This window comes from Channa argus, chromosome 17 (genome assembly GCF_033026475.1).
Source record: "Channa argus isolate prfri chromosome 17, Channa argus male v1.0, whole genome shotgun sequence".
NCBI lineage: Eukaryota > Metazoa > Chordata > Actinopteri > Anabantiformes > Channidae > Channa > Channa argus.
Window position 1 is genome coordinate 5,557,581 of NC_090213.1, and position 21,213 is coordinate 5,578,793.

Genomic DNA, 21,213 nt, shown 5'->3' on the forward strand with positions numbered 1-21,213 from the left:
GTTGTTTTGCTTGTTGCTTTTAATTTTTTCCACTACATAAACACAATCACAACCACAAAATGTTCAGTAGTGAGGAAAATCTATGTTTTTGTGTTTTTAACTATTAGTATACTGATATGCCTAAAAGAAAATGGTAGTTTTATAATTTTTCAGTACTTAAGGCATTGAAATAACAATTTAATGCTGTGAGGATGTCCAATGCATATGTCTGATTTTGTCCCTGATTGCCTGTCTCAGGTTTTAGTGTCTCAGGGTTTGTCTGTTGCTAGTTGGCTGTAAACTTGTCAGTGGTCTAGTCATCTGCTGTTCTGTGTTGAAGAGTAAAGAGCTAAAAGATCCAAAAAGAGACAAATTGTGTCCGAGAGACAGAGAGAGATAGGGAGGGAGGGAGAGAGAGAGGTTGGAGACAACAAGAGAGAAAGGACAGACAAAAGAGGGGGAGAGAGGGCAGTAATTGCTTCAGGTATTGTATCCACGTTCGACCACTACTGGGGAGATTGGTGACATCCAACATATTGATCAGTGCATTTAACACCGAGAGACAGACACACACACACACACACACACACACACACACGCGCGCTTGTATAGACAATGTGATCCTAAAGCTACACTCCTCATTCCAAATCTGTTGTATTCCTCTTTTGTCCTTTCCCTCCTCTTCCTTACCACATATTCATCTGTATTTTTCTTTGCTTAAATATTTAGATTTAAGCAAGCCACACTTTTATTGTATATACCGTTTATGTTCTTTTCTCACGAGCAGCATATCTGAAGCCATAGTATGTATTAAAGCTTTATTGTGGTCGAGAAACTCTATAACCCATAACGTACAGTCTCTAACCATTCAGAAAACACCAAACCTTGAGCACCACATGTAGATATGACAGGATCCCTTGTGCATATCCATAACTATCTATATCTATCTATGTATCTATTAGATGCCAGGGGCTTTGCCATAGTGTTAGCATTTGACAACCTGCTTAGATGGATTCAGAGCATCATGCTACAGCTAGCTTGGTTCGTGCATGTTGTATATTGTAGCGTTAACATTGCTAATAGCAAATATGTAAAATGTAAAATTTAGACTGATCTATAATAGTTAGTAGTGGTTACAAGTTACTGACGGTTTGAAGGAGTTTTTTTTTTTTTATCGTGTTTCCCTGTGTGCAAAATATTTTTTGCTTAACATGAAATATTGTTTAATATTGCTTTATTATTGATTCTTCAGAAATTCTTTGAACTATCAAATGAGGTAATAATAGGACAGTAACTGGAGCGATTGTGCTGTTCCAGTTTTCAAACTTTTTGCTGATTGATGAGTTTTGCCAGTGTAATCTTTGTTTGCCATGTCTTTTCAGTTTGCTTTCAGTTTGTTTGGGGGGGGCGGAATTTATATATATAGAGAGAGAGAGAGAGAGCGAGAGAGAGAGGAATAAAATGCATTTTACAAATTTACTTTAAAGAGTAACTAAAAAGCATCTGAAGATGGTTTTCAATGCATTAAATTGGTTTTTAGTTCAGTGTCAGCAAATGAGAAAATATAGTCGTCATAAGTTCACAAAATTTTAAGTTTTTTTTTTTTTTAAGGCTTTTGCATGATTTTTACTGCTAATTATAGTCAATTTGTAATACAACACATTTTATTCCATAAGGCTTCAAGATTGAATGAATTTTGTTATCAGTTGTTTTAACATAGTTTTACACTGGTGTAATCTCATCTGCAGGGTTTTGTTTGTTCCCTCTAAAAACAAAGTGACACATCTGTCTGTGGAGGGTTTTTGAAAACCACATGATTATTAATATTATTACATTTGATCTTCAACCATAGGGTCAAACGCTTATGAATGGTGAGAGCCTGTAATGTGAGTAAGTGACACAGGCCTCACCTGACTCTCTAAAGCTGAATTCATATTGACTGAACTGTCATTAAGACATACAGACCTCTCATGCATCTGATATGCAGATGTCAGGATCCACGCTGATTACATGACTGTCTCTCCTCTCGGGTGAACCCTCCTCATGTATTAATGACGTGTCGATAAAGAGTTCTCCCATTACATCCACACCCATCTTTAACCTTGATGCTGATCTGTGTTTGTGTCTGCCCTCTGTCATAGCTCTTCTATTATTTACCACACGTCTCTGTCTGGGAAGGGCCTGTGTGTGAGGCCAGCTATTGCCTCTAGGTAAACAACCACTGCAAATGACACGGGTGACCCTTAGAGAGAGACACACACACACACACACACACACACACACACACACACACACACACACACACACACACACCTTTATAACCTCATCCCTCCTCTGACCACATCTCATTTCCGATCGATATGTTTTAAATGAAGCCCCATCTTCCCAAAACAAACTTTGCTTGCTGGGTTGGTGTGTGTTTGTTTTAGTTTTATGGGGAGATGCAGGTGTCATTTTCAGGGTTGGTGCATGATGCCCTTTAATTTGTCTTCAGGTGACTGTGAGAAAGATCTATCATCCTTTCTTTGACATCACAGCCTGTCTGGGCTCTTCTCTCTGAAGACAAATTAGCTGGTTTGGGGTTAGGGTAAAAAAAAAAAAAAAAAGGGTAGTTTCTGCTAGTGTAAAAGTTTAACTGCCTATAACATTATATTGGATGCTTTTTAGAATACATATGTCTTCATATATAAATAATAAAATGGATATTTTTGATATAAGCTTAAAAGAATCAATCAGCCAAAATGAATGTCAAATTAAATGGTTTACATTCCTAAAAAATACAGACGGGCACCAAAATCCTTCAGGCAAAATAATTGAATTTCAAAATGAAATGTGAAGTGAGTTATTTCAAGTGTGATTATTTTAAAAGTAATTGCAGTGTAACTTGTATACAGCGTCTATGGAAGAATTCTTTTTAAAACGTTCCACCCTCATGCACACACAGATTATGGTGATAACATATAATCATCAATATTCGTCAATTGTAAATTGTGAATTTGACATCAAGCATGCAGCAGAGTTTGGCTTATGTTTTGCTGTTTTATTTCTTAAAAGCAATAAAAAGTAATTTCAGAACTACAGCTCTGTTTTCTCAGCCTGAGATTGCACTCTGTAAATTGTAAAGATCAAAGCTTTAAAGATTAAACTGGTGATAGATTTGCTCTCAAATCATATGTACGTCGATCATCAATCCCAACATTCATACCACCTGGGGCTTTTAATGTAAAGATGTTTTTTTTAATTATTAAAAATATTATGACTTATATTGTGATATTACAACTAATAAATGCTATTCTGTCATTATGGGTTAACTACCTGTCAACATCAGCTAACAGTGCTCTTAGACTCCTATTTTTCATAATTACCGTACATGTTTTTTTGTACTTTTCCTTTTTGAAATTTAAATCTGCTTTAGTATTTTTTTTTTTCCCTGAATAAAAGAATTAAAATGGTACTTTTGGAGGCTGTTTAGAGTGTCCACACTGACCCTTGTCCTCAAAGACATTATTAAGACCACCAGTATTGATGTTGTGGATGATCGATGTTTATGAGATTCACATTAGTACTGTATCTTGAACTTTCGAAATGGAGGATTTCCGTCAGACTGTGGGCTGCCTTTCTCTCCTTGTTGCCCAGTAGCTCCATCACTAAAAGAGAAATTTGTTTAAAATATTACATCAAGTTTGTTTGTTGAACTTTTATTGAAATAATGTACTAGTCTGATTACTTGACAGAAGACCTCACCTTGTAGCTATCGTCACATCAGGGTTTTTCTTATGATCTAAACAAAAAATGTTGACATCAAAGCAAAAATGTTACTAATTATAATCAAAAAAACAATACGTTTAAGATTGTCTAGATGTTTAATACTCAATGTTTGTATTATTATTACTTTTTAATTTAATTTAATTTTTTTTTAATGAAAGTGATCATATGAGACCAAATTGTGTACTGCTCCATAGTCTAGTATATTTTAGTTGATGTAGCAAGGAGTAGAGCTGCAACAGTTAGCTGATAGATGGACTGATGGGTCTATGAGTTGACCAGTAAATAGTTTAAAACTTTTAATGGTTAGGCTTCTTAAATATGAGTCTTGAAACAAAACTACAAATGCAGCAGAACAGGTACCTGAGTAATTTTAATAGTTTTTTAAAACTCCCCAACTCTGAAGTCATTATTTTATGATTCTGGGTACAATTTCTGCTTGTCTAACTTCTGCAGCATTCTCTTCTGTCAGACCTGCTCTGACAAAGTCTGGACTATTCAGCAGTGGACTCCCTTCCTAGTTCAATATTAGATCAGATTTCTTAAGCCAACCATTCTCTCCTTCACACATTTAGTAGGTTACACGACATACTGTTAAAAATGCTGGATATTTTCATGTTGACTGTTAGAATATGCAATACTAGTTGAATGTGGTTTTCTTATGGGTTTGTTTTTTTGTTTTTTTCACCATCAGGACTTAAACACAGAACTTGCTAAATAAATACAGGCATTCCACAAGGTACACCTCTCACTTTATCATATATTTTGTAGCTCAAGTTGGATTTAATGGCAGATTGTTTTAATTAAATGTAGTTACAGATGTTTGCATAAATTAATATTTTTAAAATTGTAATTTTTCTTTGTAATAGCTAATGCTTATCTATTAAATTATGAATGCCAACAAAATAGCATAATAAAAGTTCTCATGTACCTGTACCTTTTTTAAACTTATTTGTGCCAAAGATACAGTCAGCCAAAAGATGCATTTACCCCACAAAAAGAACATGGGTTAAATTTTTTTTGAAAATTGGTTAAAAAAAAAAAAATTGAAAAGAGGTGTCTTATTGAAAACATTCAACTGGTAATACATTTAATTTGATGATCATTTAAGTTTACTGCAAATACCGTAACACATGATTCAGATTTTTGCATTCATAAAAAAAACATTCCATGACTCTTCGTGTTCTGTATGGTTGCATATGATGATCTGGTTAGATCATTTTTTCTATTTGTAAAGGTGTAAATGTATTCTGATGTGCAAACTAATAACTACCAAACAACACAAAGACAATGCACGTTCACTTGTGATTTACCCAGAAAAGCTTTCCATGCAGCTTTCACACGTCCAAAGAAACACTCCCCAGGTTCAGCCATAAGAACAACCAACGTCAACACAAGAAAGATCATAACACACTTCATCCTGAATAAAAAAACAAAACGAAAACGGGTCGCTCACAGTTTAATTTATCTAACATAAACAATATACATAAACACAATAGACTTTTATCTTATATACATATTTTAAATGCATTTAAAATGGAAAAACATCCTTTTTACCTGCAACAGATTGATAGCCTGAGCCAAAAAATCAAACCGAGAAGTCTGAGTTGCTGAAGGGTCCGTAGGGCATGTGAATCTGTAAAAATTAGGAAGTACTTGTAGGTAATAAAGGAAGGGTGAATTTGTATGTGTTTGTATTTTGCAACATCATCATCTGTTTGCAGATAAGGTGTATTTCAAGCAGCAAGTCATTCTACTCTAATAAAAAAAAAAAAGAAAAATCTAGTAGCTCAGTTTGTCACCTTAGCCATATTAACAACTTACACATCTTAGCTTAAAGGATAACTGGTCATTTTCTAAATTATCTTTATTTTCCCTGCATTTATGCATAATGTCTGACAGCCTGTAATCCAGATAAGCTTATTTGTCTGGATCGTAGAGCTCTGGTGTTGTCCAAGGATTCATCACAACAACCAGAGCAAGCTTTTATGTTGTTGTTGCTCGTTTTCTGTTTCCATGAACTCAGTCTTCACGATTTCCAGGAATTTGAATCAGTTTAGTTTAGATTTGCTCCTCCCAAATCTTGTTAAAGCAGACCTGACTTTGGGAAAAATTAGTTATGTGGTAACTGCAGGGGACCTAGTGGCTCAGTGGTAGAATATTGGGTTTTGATGCAGAAGGCAGCAGATTTGAATCCTACCCCACCAGGTGTGGACCTACCCAGCCCCCAAAGGCGACCTCAGTGCCCTATAAAAAATGGGAGGGTTGCGACAGGAAGGGCATCCTGCCTAAAAACACATGCCCCAATGAATATGTGGAACACAGAACATTTCCCCTGCTTATCCCACATGTTGATTTCGCACAGTTTTTATGTGCAACCATCCCGATTTTTTACCAGGCTTGGGACCAGAGCTGTACGGCTGGGGATGGGCTGTTGTGGTCGGGAAGAGCAGGGCGCTAACCGCTGACCCTATGGTCGGAGGCGGCCACTCTATGACCCCATAATGACCCACTGGCCAACTAATTTGCCCTGATAGCCTTGTTAAATTAACTTTCAACCATTACCTGACATCTCTTGTCCTGTCAATGGCTCCTGTGTGTCTGAGCTGTCAGTGTCTGTCAGAGAACTAATGGAAATATGCATAGTTGTATAGCTTCTTCTCTTCCTTTGAGCTGTTCCCTTTCAGGGGTTGCCACAGCAAATCATCTGCCTCCATCTAACGCTGTCCTCTGCATCCTCTTCTCTAACACCAACTAACTTCATGTCCTCTCTCACTACATTCATAAATCTCCTCTTAGGTCTTCCTCTAGACCATCTGCCTGGCAGCTCCAACGTCAGCATCCTTCTACCGATCTATTCACAGTGTCTCTTCTGAACATGCTCTGAACTGTTGAACCTAAGTACTTAAAGTCCTGCACCTTCTTCACCTCTCCTCCCTGTAACTTCACCGTTCCACCTGGGCCCCTCTCATTGACACACATGTATTCTGTCTTACTGCGGCTAAGCTTCATTCCTGTTTACAGAGCGGACCTCCACCTCTCTAGATTTTCCTCTACCCGCTCCCTGCTTTCACTTGAACTCATCCTTTTTTTTATTCACTTGGAATTAGCTTTCTACATCATTTCTGTGTTGATGTACTTGTTGTACTTGTTCCTATTGACACTTTCAGTCCAAAATCGCAGTTGTTCAATTGTGATGCCCTTTATTGGCTGTTGTCGAAACGGCATCAGAGTTTTGCCACTTCTATACTCTGTCGTAGGTCTCTAGAGTGGAAGTGAAAGGCAAAAGGCAGGGCTCCAATGATTCCAATGATCCAATGATTTTAACAACATGCTAACAATTATCACAGATATCTGATTAAAAAGATGACCTTCAGCATTAGTCTGCTAGCTTACTGTATGTTTCAGCCACAGATCGTATATGAAGGTCATTAGCTCAGTGCTATATCGTGACCAATAGAAAAACAACATTGATTCAATGAGTTAGTTACTGACATTATCTTTATTTTGTAAAATTTTTAGTAAAATGATTTAAAGCCTGAGTCGATCAGCCATTACTGTGGGCCTTGCTCTTATATGCTCTTTGTGCAGGGCTGGCACATCTGTATAGGCTAACTAGGCAACTGCTTACAGCAACATTTCAGCAAGAGTGGCAAAATGTTGGTCCAACTGAACTAGAGTATTTGTGTTTATGGCATATTGGGCTTTGTGTGTTATTGCTGTGGCAAAGCGAGGTGCAGCATAATCCTTTTTTTACTTAGAGCAGCAGAAGGCTGTAGGAATGGAGGAATGAGTTATGTTAGGTGGGAGAAACAGGAGTGGAAGTTACAGAGCATTGTTTTATGAGTAAATTGTCTGGTTCTTGTGAAATAACGTCAAATATATATCATTTTAATGCTCTAACATTCAAAATACCATTTATATACTAAATGGCCAATTTGGATACTCTAAATAAATATCTTAGTGGATGACTGGAATAAAACTCAAATAAACAATGCACAATACTCCACTTTGCCACTGTGCTTTCCTCTAAATGCTTTGGCTTGTATTTATTCACACTTCTGGCTGTGGCTACATAGTGTGTCTAGGCTTACTACACACGCCTACAGTTACACTTTGACATTCCAAAAACAAACCTGTATGTATGTTTCTGTTCACTGAGTTCGATACTGTTCCATATCATTGGGTGGGACCCACTGATACGGATTAGAACTGTGTGGGTTCTCATCCAGCTTACGTAATTAGTCACTCACCATTAAAGTTTTGGTAGTTATTTTCTGTGTTTGTCTGAAAAGTAAAAACTAAACTAAAATGGGAAATGGTCCAGGTATACAGTGCTTTTATTCAAAGCACTTTACAATGTTGCTTCTCATTCACCCATTGCTCAGACACAGATGAATAATGCTGCTGTACTAGTTGCTCAACTGAGCCATCGGAAACAACTTGCAGTTCAGTGTCTTGCCCAAGGTCACTTCAACAAATAGCCTTCGACTACCCAGTGATGAGTAGTCAAACCACTGACCCTGTGTTCTGTGGATGATTGCCAGCTATAGCCACCCTACAATACACTAAATCATCAGCTTTCTTACTATATATATTTTTGTTGCGATCATTAATAAATGCATCACAGTAAAACTGCTATGTAAACTAGGAAAAAGAAAATGCCGTATGAATGCTTCAGCCTTGGAAGGATTTTCCAAGCAATGCTGAAAATAGCTGTTCCAGCAAAAATAAACTGTTTTTGCTGAAATAGCTGACACTTACTGTAAAAATGTAAAAAGACCACAAACGTGCAAAGTGCATAAATAAACGACATGAAGCGGTCCATTTTTTACTAAAAAGAAAACTTACTGCAAAAACTCATGCCATAAGCTGTAACACAACCAAAATGATCACAAAATCAAAAAAAAGTTGTAAAAATGCCCAAAGAGGGGACAAAGGTTAAAATAAATGAATTAGTTGCGTCATTCCGATCAGTCCAGTATTTTCTGTCTCTGTTTTCTGCTTCTTTTTTTTTTAAACTAAAACTGCTTACTGAAAAAAATTTAAAAGATATTAAAAATGTAGTAAAACCTTGTAGGTCATAAATTGTACAAGCAAAAGCCAGCTCAATAGGAAACTGTCTGCGTACCATTCCTTTTCAAATTCAGACTTTCTTCAGCTCTTTCCATATACACTAAGTTGTCAAGACCACCTTCTGCTCTATTATGGCAATTCCGTCCAGTTTTGTTGTCTATCTTGAGCCCAAGCATGGTGACATGTAGATTCATTTTGTTCAGAGGTCATTGCTCTCACTAAATTGGTAGATTAACCTTTTATTAATCCCTGAGAAATATCCACGTTTCTGGTGACCATAACACAAGCCCCTTCACCATCTACAAGTGTATTCAGTAATTAATTTCCGCCTTCCTTAAATGGTTTATTTTGTCGTACCATTTTGCCAGTTTGTGGATCTTTTTTTTGTAATCATCTGCATTAATGGTGTGAGAATTGAGCAGATCTAATGTTTCTGTATTGTGTTTATCCACCGGTTTGGATAAAACAAAAATATGAAGGACATCAGTTGGACAGAGTTCAGGTTTAGTGACGTCCTGAGACAGCAAAGCTTGGTCTGCTTCAGACAACTACTTCAACTTATCTTTTACATGGATCCTGTTCAGCAACATTGTAAAGGCCACATCATCCCTCTGACGCATAATCTTAGTCAGAGTGACGATTGTAAAGTCAATGATAAGGATTTCAGCATCTCGAAAAAGAGGTTTTTGGCTTCTGAAGTGGCAACCACCGTTTTTTTTGTATAATTTGTTTGTGAAAGCTGAAAACTTGAGAGCGAAAGAGAAAAACTGAGAAAAAAAGTTTAAGAGCAGAAGTTAGAGTGTTTGATTTCATCACCACTCTGGTGGGGGAGAGCAGAAATTTTAACTTAAATTTAATTGGAAATTAAAACCATAACTGATTTATTCAAAAGCTGTAAAAGATATCAAAAAGCGGAATCCAAGGCTGGTGGCTGCTGATTTCCTGAAAGTTTGAATGGTCTCTCTAGGCTTAAGTAGTTGCTGAAATAGGACAAAGAGTAGGTGAAGAGGAGTCTCTCCATTCATTTGAATGAGGAAAAAATGCTTAAAAAAACTAAATATTTTAAAAAGTATAAAAAAAGATATTAAAAAGAGGGACGTGCCCTTAATAAGCTGAATGTTATGAAGTTAGGTGCCAACAAAAGTACAGAATACTGTAATAATAATGCTGCAGCGTTATCAGGAGATTAAAACCAGTGATGGAAATTTATATAGACACACTTGGAATACACAAACTGTTTAGTTTACTTTATTATAGCATCTAAAATATCAGTTTATAAATTTTTTAATTGGTATTCAACAGATTTTTTGGATGACTTTGTACTCACCATTATATCTTATTCTTTGATCTGGCTGAGCTCCGCCCTAACTCATACATGGTGAGAAGCTGCTGCTCAACAACACATTTTCATATTCATCTCTCAGGTGTCATGAAGAATTGATATCCCGAGAACTCAGAACACGTGTAATATTTAAAATAATATTTAATACTTAAGGCTAAATGACACCTAATATGTGCAACATTTTACAAATGAGGACTTAAAACAATAATATTGTAGGCAAAATTTTCCACAGGGGAAAACCCTTAAACTTGTCCTTAACAAAGAAATTCCCATTTTGTAGTCACTACACAGAAAGTGCCATCATGAATGATTACATGAAATTAATTTACCAGAAACCTGGAAAGCATGCTGGTAGTACTTCTGGATTTGTTCATGCCAACATGACTTGTTTGCTTTTTTCTAGCAAGTGATAGGTGAACCTGTTTTGTAGATCTCACCTAAAAGTTCCTGAAAGGATAAAATTGTGGCTAATATGAGTGAAAATGGACATATATGAATACAATATTTGCAGAGACAATATAAGTGGAGCACATAAAGGTTGGTTGTCACAGAAGATGAGATGCTGCGAGGAAAGAGGCCTGTTGTAACGTTAGGAGCTTTTGGACATGAGGTACTTTTTCATGGTCAGTTTATTTACTAGGTACTGAAAAATGCATAAATTCCTTGTTCTACGTAATTTTTTCTTGATGGATGACATTAAAGCTCTTCAGAAGTGAAGCTATCTAAGCCACGGTTTTTGTATAGGTTACAAATACTACCCCTTCCTGTCATAATCATTTGTAGATGAATATTATTCTTCAGATTTAGGTTAAACAGATGATCACTGACCAGTGATCTGAATTCTCCACTTATTTTGTAATCTTACTTTAGTAATTACCATAATAGTTTATTATTTTTTTTAACTCAACATTATACTCTGTTACATCAGTATTGCATAATTTTTACTTGCATTACATGCCTATTGCAAAATATTTCATCCCTATTACCTTGCTTTTAGTATCTAGATACTACTCCTAAATTGCCTGGTTGTTTCTGGAATATTACCCCAGTATTATCCTGCTATTACTGAGCTGTAAAGTGATACCTTTTTTTTTATTTTTTATAAATTAACCAAACCAAAGCTTTGTGTGTTGCTAGAAAGTCACAATAATTACATTACCATTAGCAGCTCACCCAGGCAGTGCAACGTTAACATATTTCCCTCAGCAGTGCATCATGGTTAAACATGAACATAAAACTGGAACAACCTGTCTAACAGAAGTGTGGAAAGGCATGAGGAGCATCACAGGTTGAAAGACCACCTGCCATGTGTCTAAGGGGGACTGTGGATTTGGCCAACAAACTTTATTTTGCCAGTAGATTTGATGTGAAGCTTCAAACCTCACATACTCACCCAGTGCCCTCAACTTGTGCTTCCCTGTGGAAGTTCGGGAACTTATTCATTGAATACCAGAAAGCAAAAGTTTGCCTTTGTGTAATGCTGCTTTATTTCTCAGGAAAGGTTGCAAAATCAAACAGTTTTAGATTTTTCTAAATCAGTTTGAGCTGTGAGCCAATGATCACTGCATCTCAAGTGCTTTATGCAAACTCAAGACTATCAATCTGTAGTCAGGTTTACTTTTCCATTTGCTCATGGTATTGCAAAGCAAAGGAAAGAAAAAAAAAAACAGGTTCATGGCTGATAATCTTGCGAGTCTCTTCTGTTTCCATTCCTAGTAAGAGGAGTAAAGTAAAGTTAGAGCTGTGTGTAGGTAGTTAATCTATATACAGTGCCTATAAAACCTATTTCACCATTTAGTTATATGGAGATGACTTAAGTGAATGTGTTTAAAGGAGGGTTCAGTTACTGGTGAGTCTGGCCAAAAACTACATCCAAAAGACTAAACAATTCTCCAATATAACACTAACCAGGCCTTTCAGTTACAGGTGTATTTCTCCTACTATGCTTTAAACGCATTCAGTGCACCTTTTAACCAGTCGTGCAGTTATGGGCTCACCAGTTATGACTTAAGTGAGTTTAGGCTGGTTATCAAACTTGGATACTTTAAGGTCAAAGCAGTTTGGTTCATGTCATTAAGCGAAATGAGAAATGCCCTGTCATTTCTTACCAAAGTTTGATAACAGCAGGGCTGAACAATGTCAACTTGTTACATATATGACTTAAAATTAGTGCGTGTGACTCTGAGTATGAATGCGATTTAGATTAGTGCATCTGAAAAGGGGCTGAGCTCCACACACACTGGAGAGCTGCATGGTCAGAGAGGGGGCACAAAAAGGTGAGCTGCAGGTGAAGAGACAGAGCCTAGATGTTGTGAAACACTCAGCTTTTACAACTGAGCATGTTCTCATGGACTTTGTGTCTTCAGCTTCCCCACTCTCCTACAGGCCCCCCCCTCTGCCAGCAGGATCTGCTCAGCAGTAAATCACATCAGAGAGAGGAGGACAGAGGATCAGTGAGTGGTAGCTACTACTATATTCTCTGTTGTTTTTAAACTTTAGCCAGCGCGTTTTTGGTGAAGTGAGTTAAATTTTTTTATGTCCCTTTTCAATTTGTAAAAACATAAATATGCATAAATATCGCACACCATCAAAAGTGCCTACCTTTGGCGCAATCTCTCAAGTTTTTCCGTCCTGTAGTTATTTCTGAATGCTAAAGAGATGAAGATTACGTTATAAAACAAAATTGTAGAATTAATGATAGGCAATTTACTATTGTAGTAAAACCCCAATTCCAAAATAATTGGTAAGATGTGTAAAACGTAAATAAAAACAATGCAATGATTTGCAAATCCCATCAAACCATGTTTATGTTCTATTGTGATTAAAATAATTTATCAGATGTTGAAACTAAGAAAATATTTTCATGGAAAATATTAGTTCATTTTGAATTTATGAATAAAAGTAATTGCTGCAATCAAAAGGAAATGGAGGAGTATTTGACAACTAATTGGGTTAATTGGCAACAGGTCAATAACATGGCTAAAAGGAGCATTTCAGAGAGGCAGATCCTCTCAAATGTAAAATGGGTAGAGGTTCACCCATCTGAGACCAACTGGGCCAAAAAATTGTGGAACAATTTAAGAAAAAATTTGCTCAATGTAAAACTGCGAAGCATTTGAAGATCCAACCATCTACCGTATATAATATCATTAAAACATTCAGAGAATCAGGAGGAATCTTTGTGGATGCACATAATCATGGGCCCTCAGGCAGCACTCATTAAACATTGAAAACAGGCCTCATTCTCTACCTGACATCCCTGCATGGGTGAACATAGTTCACTGTACAATCCATAAATGTAATTTAAATCTGTATCATGCAAAGAAGAAGCCATATGTGAACAGGATCCAGAAACACTGCCATGTTCTCTGGGCCAAAGCTAATTTTAAATGGTTTGAGGCAAAATGTTTTCCATTTTCCAGTGTTCTGTGTTCAGATGAATAAAATAAAATTCTTTAAAATTTTAAAAATAATTGAATAAAATTCTTTTTGGAAATGTGGACGCCCTGTTCTGCAAACTAAAGAGGAGAGGGACCATTCAGTTTGTGAACAGCAGGCAGAACCTGCATCTCTGATGGTATTGGGGGGTATTGGTGCCTATGGTGTGGGCAGCTTACACATCTGCAAAGGCACCATCAAGCTGAAAAATATATAGAGGTTTTAAAACAACATATGCTCCCATCCAGATGAAGTCTCTTTCAGGGAAGGCCTTGCATATTTCAGCAAGACACTGCTAAACCACATACGTGCTGCATCCATCATAACAGCAGGGCTTTGGAGGAGAAGAGTCCAGGTGCTGAACTTGTCTGCCCGCAGTCAGACTTTTTACCGATAAAAAACATTTAGTGCATCATAAAACAAAAAAGACTGTTGAGCAGCTAGAATCGTGTGTCAGTCAAGAATGGGACAACATTCCTCTCCTAAAACTCCAGCAACTGGTCTTCTCACTTCCCAGACGTTTACAGATGGTTGTTCAAAAAGAGGGGATGCTACACAATAGTAAACATCACCGTCTTCAGACTTTTTTTGAGACGTGCTCCTGCCATCAAATTCAAAATGAGCTAATATTTTCCATGAAATGGTAAAATGTCCCAATTTCAATATCTGATATGTTGTTTATGTTCTGTTGGGAATAAAATATGGGTTGATGAGATTTGCATTCAATGTTTATGTTTACAAATCCCCTCAACTTTTTTGGAATTGGGGTTTTACATCATTGGTGCTGCTCTTTGTATCTCTGAATACATCTGAGCTGTTTGTACTGTAATAAATTAAGCATTTTGGTAAAACTCAAGACTTGATAATTTATACACTGGCAATCTGGTGGTGGGAATGTACTCTATATATTTATGCATGTAACAAACTAATGTAGCTTGCTGTTAACCAAAAATTGGAGGTTGATACAGAATGTGATTTACCTCGATATCCCGCCTTGGCACTTTTCCACATAGATCCTAACCGTTTAAAAAAGCACTCCCCAGGTTCAGCCATGAGGAGCACCAGTGACAGCACTAGAAAGATCATGACAAACTTCATCCTGAAAAACAATGATGTGTATTTTAGTTTTAAACCAGCAATCAATTTTTCTTTTTTTGCATTTTTTATGTCTAGTTATCCATGTTTCAGGTAACATTTAAGTCTTAAAAAGGTTCTTATCTCTGATCTCATTACAGATATTTTCATTCTATTTATAAGATGTAACGTCACAATACAGGCAATCTATACTTTACATTGCATTATATAAAAACAAAGTAAAAATATTTACTGTTTACCTGTCCACTGACTGATAGAGGCAAAGAGAACGGTTAGCGGTATAAATTAGTGGTTGTGAGATCTACAGCCGATATAAATTACTTTACCAAAACGTTGTGAAATGCCTGCTTTTCTGTCAGTGGGTGGGACCAAATGGAGTTTCTCAATAAGTGTTGAAATAGACTCCAACTCTTTATTGATCAGTATCATATGAATCTTTATGCACAGAATGAGGCCTATACATATTTTCTTACAGTACAGTTGTTTTCCAAACAGCAAAGCTTTAATGATCAAAACTGATCATGTACACAGAAGCTCTGTAACGCTGTTCTGAGACCAGCTTGGATTTACTGAAGTGTGACTGAAGTGTGACATTATGACAGCAAATAGTAGTAGCATCAGACATTGGCCCTGCATAGCTCTGCCCAATATCATCTTGAAAATGGCTGACTGTGGTTTTTGCATTCATGCGTGTTTTAGATTGGTGCTTTGCTTATGATGCTTGCTAAAGCAAGGGGAATTGTTTCAATTGTAGTCATTGTTGCAATATCTTGGCACATTATAACACATGTGATCATGATTATTGGCTGACCCACTCTACCCCCAGTCAAAATAAATTCACCTTTCCATCAAGAACTTTACAGTGGCTCCAAACACACATTTCCAGCTGCAGCCAATATGTGTTTAACAAGAAACCTCAACACATACTGAAAACAACAAACATCTCCCAACTTTCATTCATTACTTAGTTAGTTTATACAATTTTATAGCATCTTTACAAGCCACAAATTAAGAATTGTAAACAACAGTTTATAACTATGCCAAATGTAATGCTGAAGGCCTGAAGGAAATGATAATATTGATTTCTGTTGGCATTTAACCACTGTATGGGAGCGTCGGTGGCTCAATTTGTAGAGTGCCTGTTTACCGAATGGTCTGCGATTCACGCCCCCACGTGGCCCATGTGAGAGAAATTTTTCTTCAATAGCAAAATGCCTGTGTATGGTGACCAAATGCTACATTCACACTTCAGCAGACCTTCTGTCTGCACTGTCTTTAGACCAGAGCTTCATAAGGAAGCTGTCCCTTAGGAGACGAGTGGTCTCAGATACTTGCTAATTAGATTCCTGACCACTGTGTGTATGTTCTGTAAGGTTGAGTCCTTCTTTGTGCTTTTATGTAAATTCAGCTGCTGAGCTGAGTGGTTAAAGGCACCAATAACCAGTAAAACCTTGTCAATCTGATTGACCCATTCTGGAGTGTAGTTCTGCATGTTTCTCTGTCTTGCTGGTTAAACTCACCATAAACAAGACTGTGAGCTGCCTTTTGCCTCCTTAACTTGCCTTACAGTTTTTGCCACGACAGCCCAAAGTTGAACTGTCCCTGGAAAAGACGGTGAACCGTCCAAATTTCACAACCCCAGAGATTGCACAAGCCAGCACATATCTGAGCATCAATCTCACGCAAAAAAACAAAAAAAACAAAAGAGTTGTCATTTAGCCTCTCTACGTGCGTCGAGCAGCTGTGTGGCTTTGAAAATGTCCACCAATGGAAGAAGTGAAGGTCTGTTTATCAGCAAAATGTTGTGAAAGCAGTATGACAAAGGCATTTTAGAAAACCATCTGGGGAAATGACAAACATCCTCATCCTCAAGTCTTGCAACATAAAAACCTATTATAGTTCATGCTCAAATTACTCAAGAAGTTAATCAAAGTGTATAAGATTTATTATGGGGATTTTTATTCACTAAATTGTTGCTGGCTATTACCTGGATCGCTGCCCTTCTCGGTTGAATTTCAGGTTTTGGTCGCCCAATTGTGATACACCTTCATAGTACGCACTTGATCTAAATGAAGACTTAGTCAAAGGCGGAATGCAGGACCACAGCAATAAAATGTTTAATATTAATAACCACTTGTATTTGAGTCACATACCCAAAGTATAAAATATAGTAAAATCTTTTAAACTAGCATGACAAAGAGTGTTCTACATATACTGTATTATCAAACACCATCTTAAGATATAATGGGAAGTTTGCACTCCTCTTAATGTCAAGTCACCGTTACCACGTCAGAACACTTATCAGCAGTCAACACATTGATCCTGACATGTTAACACATACCCGCATAGTATGAAAAAAAAAAAAAAACAACAAAAAAAGAAGTAGCAATACCTACTGAAACCCAGTGCATTGTAGTTTACTTAGATCACCATTGTGCCAGAGCCATTCAAAAGAATGAAATTCTAACGTTTATTTAATGGCTGTTATTGTCTCTCCATTATTATAAGAGCTCAAACACAGTTTTAAATCTCACCACTCAAGTTGCATTTTTATATAATATGCTCTGTTTCACAAAGATTATCATCAGTGTTATTGTAAAAGTCCTTGTCATTGCTGATACATTGCACATTTGACTAATTGTTTCTTTCTGTAGCCTCTAAATTACTTTTGGTTGGATTGTAGAAGCTTCACAGCTTCAGTGTTAAAATAACTAAACTATTTCTGCCTTAATACTAAAAATAATCAATACTCAACAATTCTTTATGGTGCTACTTATTACAAGCATGAAAGAGTAAAGACTACAATATTTTTCAGTTGTCATTTCATCTTTAACAGGATATTTTGATAAATTAGACAATTCTTTTATAATGTATGGTCTTACTATAACTGAAGGAATGAATAAGGTGTGTGTGTGTGTGTGTGTGGGACTATCAATATAGTTCATCTTATATATGGGATAACATGAATGAATAAATCAAAATAATTCCTCCTATTACTTATTTATGATTCAAGAGTCAAAATACCCCAAAGTGACTAGTATGAGATGAATCTTTGAACCAAGTGTGCCGTGTCTCTCGTATTGGGGATGTCCACTTCTTACTTGTACATGTCACACTGACTTTGTGATACTTTGTCTTCTTTTACAAGCATATTATGTACAAATGTGTCTTTACATTCCAGATTGGAAGTGTTTTAAAGGAAAGGGTCTGCTTCTTGAAAGAATTAATATGCCTTTTATTTTGATTTGTAGCATAACGCTACTTAGGCCTTAAATCAAGTTTGCAACTTGCCACTCAACTCACAATATGGTAACTCATTTACCCCATTAACACAGATGCAGTTGTCATGCTAAGTTATAACTTTATTTTTAACAGTATACTTGAACTGTATACTTGTTGACCTTGCTAATGCACTGTTATCTAATCTCAACCAAAAACCGAAATCGGTCTATACATCTTTTGCCCGTTGACTTTATTTAACCACCATGAGTTAGTTTTTTAAATTAAATTGTCCACAACACAGCAAATGTGGAAAGCTTATGCATCAGATTCCCTTTAAAAAAGAAGATGAAATGCTGTAACTGATGCATTTAAATGTAGTTTAATTTGGTTTGTCTTTTAAGACATAACTGAATAACACTTGCAGTATTACACACGGGGCATCAGAATGGGCATCCGGCCAAAAATAAGTAACTAAATAAAAATAAATAAAATATATATGTAATAAATATACCTGTGCAGACCAAACCCCAGACCCCGAGTAGACAGGACAAGCTAAAAGAGAGCAGTATTACAGAGGCAGTTAGCCTTTTTGTAGGTCATGCTTTGTCACACTTAGTCATTCTAAGAACAAAGGGAAAGTCTTGCTCTAAGAACAATAGCAGTAATTTGCATGGAGATGAGCTAAACATTGTTTTTATCAGATTGTAGAGTCTGGATTGTGAAATCTATATACACAGTTTTACAACATATTCACTCATGGCCTTTTCTGTGTAGGTAAGAGTGTAAGGTAGACGTCTTTACTCTGTTTCCAACAACAGTGTCCTGAGCTTGAAACCCATGGAACTTTTCTCTCTTTTGGTTTTCGCCGAGGTATTTTCCTGCCACTTGCCCCTAATGAAGACACCGAGCTGGTCTCCAGGCAGCCACAGCACTGTGATTTGCTCCTGAACTGGTTGAGTGACTCGAGTCCAGAGAACAAATTTCTCTAAAGGGATTTATAAAATGTAACTTAACCCAAAAACAGAGACCTCATGTATGTTTGCCTTTAGATCCTGCCAGGTTTATGAAACATGTCTTTCACAAGCATGAAATACTTTATACCTTGTGTTTCCAAAAATTTTCAGCTCAAGACCCAAAAGAAAATTGTGTTGCCTCTTTTTCTAACTTAGAAAAATACATTATACATCGACATTTAAACCTGCTTATAATCAACACAACAAATCAATTTTGGGCTTTTGTGCTGATTCACAACCTCAAGACTATCTCACTAAAACATCAATTTCAACATCAAAGCCTGGTCATAACCAGTTATTTCAGCAAGCAGCTGTAATGTTAGTGGGGGTTAGTTTGAGGCTGTGCAGTTGAGTTTGCTAACAAACTTAGCTTGCTGATGCTAACTTTCTTTTGAATTCATACGTAGTATTCAGAAAGCATCTCAAGGCACTTTCAGACATGCACTCGAATTCAGACATTAGTCAGACTTTATGTCTAAGGGGTGTATGTGTGAATGCAAAGCCCAAGTCTGTTGGCCCTGACTTTACTCTGATTTTACCCAGCCAGCTCCCTACTGCAAAGTCTGGATCTCACACAGACTATCTCCCGATGTTGGTTACATGTCTGAAAGGGAAACTGCAGACAATGTCAGGACCTGATCCTGCTTACATTCTTTAAAGTTCATGTCTGAAATGTTGGCTCTGAACCAGAAATGAGAAATGTTCAGTTCTGAAATAATTAATTCATTATTTTAAATTAATTCGGCCAAAAATCTGGGAGTCATCATCGACGACCAACTGAGCTTTAAGGACCACATCTCCTCAGTCTCTAGGGCTTGCAGATTTGCTCTTTACAACATCAGTAAGATCAGACCCTACATCACGGAATATACAACCCAACTCATTGTACAGGCACTGGTCACATCTCGTCTTGATTACTGCAACGCTTTGTTGATGGGGTTACCGATATCCACAATCAAACCCTTGCAGATGATCCAAAATGCGGCAGCTCGCCTAATTTTTAATCAGCCAAAAAAGACCCATGTCACACCACTTTTTAGATCTCTACTCTGGCTTCCTGTAGCCGCTCGCATCAGGTTCAAAGCTTTGTCTCTTGCTTACAGGGTTGTTAACTCGACAGCTCCTGCTTACCTCAACTCACTCATTCAAGTCTACAATCCTTCTCGCCCGCTGCGGTCTGCCAACAAACGACGTCTGGTGGTCCCAGCACCGCATAGAAGACACCAAGCAAAACTGTTCAGCGCAATGATCCCACGATGGTGGAACGAGCTACCAAACGCTGCACACTCAGCTGACTCTCTCCCAATATTCAAAAAACTGCTGAAAACTGAACTCTTCCGGATCTTCCTATGCACTTAAATCTCTTAAAAAAAACAAAAAAACAAAAAAAAACTTTCTGCTCTCTTGCACTTGTATCTCGTGAACTGTGAACACTTTTCTGATAGGACTTTGCTTTGATGTTTTCTCCTTGACTTAGATTATTGCTGCCTTGTACCTCACTTGTAAGTCTCTTTGGATAAAAGCGTCTGCTAAATGACTAAATGTAAATGTAAATCAAATAGTTTCGATATAACATTAACAGGTACTTAATGTTGGACTGTCTGCAGAAATACGGTTAGAGTAGTTTCAGGTGATTGCCGCTGCTGCTGCTGCTGCAGAGCTAACTTTAACTAGCTAGCTAACTGCCAGGAACTTAAACCACATGGAAACACCAAGTACCTGTATTTCTCTGTCAGATAACACTGCTGCACCTGCAGATTTTCTGTCTTGAAGTAAAGTAGCCACTGATATCCAACATTTTATTTCTAAGAAGCATCGACTTGTTTGAGATGGGTCAGAAGCTGGATGTAACACATGTTTGCCTAAAACATTATCACACTGCACTGTTGAGCACTGGCAAATTCTGTATACACGTGAACACATTAACAATAGCTTTATGTTTATGAAGAGGTTGTAGCTTGGTAAACTAAAGTTTGCAATTTTTCCTTCTCACAGTACATCACAGCAGGACCCCTGTGCCAGCATTACAGCATCTTACCAGCATGTATGATCCACAGAGACCCTCCACAGCACCTGTGGGTACACTACTGTCCCTGAGAGCACAGGAAGAACATGTCAGAGGTGAAGATTTTTAATCAGTGGATATTGTCTGTCTTTTTTTCCTGGAAGTATTTTGCTCAATGGCACTTGGTGGTGATCCTCTAACTCATAGGTAGTTTAGCAACTTTTTGGTTTCCCCCATATTGAGAAATTATTTAGATATCCACATGGCTCAAATTAATC

At 37.1% G+C, this 21,213-nt stretch overlaps 1 protein-coding gene and 1 long non-coding RNA gene across 2 annotated transcripts in view; one reads left to right on the forward strand and one right to left on the reverse strand.

Moving 5' to 3' along the window:
- Positions 1-21,213, forward strand: part of LOC137102696 (exostosin-1) — a 179,747-nt gene that overhangs the window by 82,060 nt on the left and 76,474 nt on the right. The gene's annotated exons all lie outside the window — the stretch shown is intronic.
- Positions 10,171-15,078, reverse strand: LOC137102699 (uncharacterized). Its single transcript, XR_010911257.1, has 4 exons — positions 14,935-15,078; positions 14,581-14,699; positions 12,764-12,812; positions 10,171-11,874 (listed from the first exon to the last, which is right to left on the reverse strand). It is a non-coding gene; the product is annotated as an uncharacterized lncRNA (long non-coding RNA).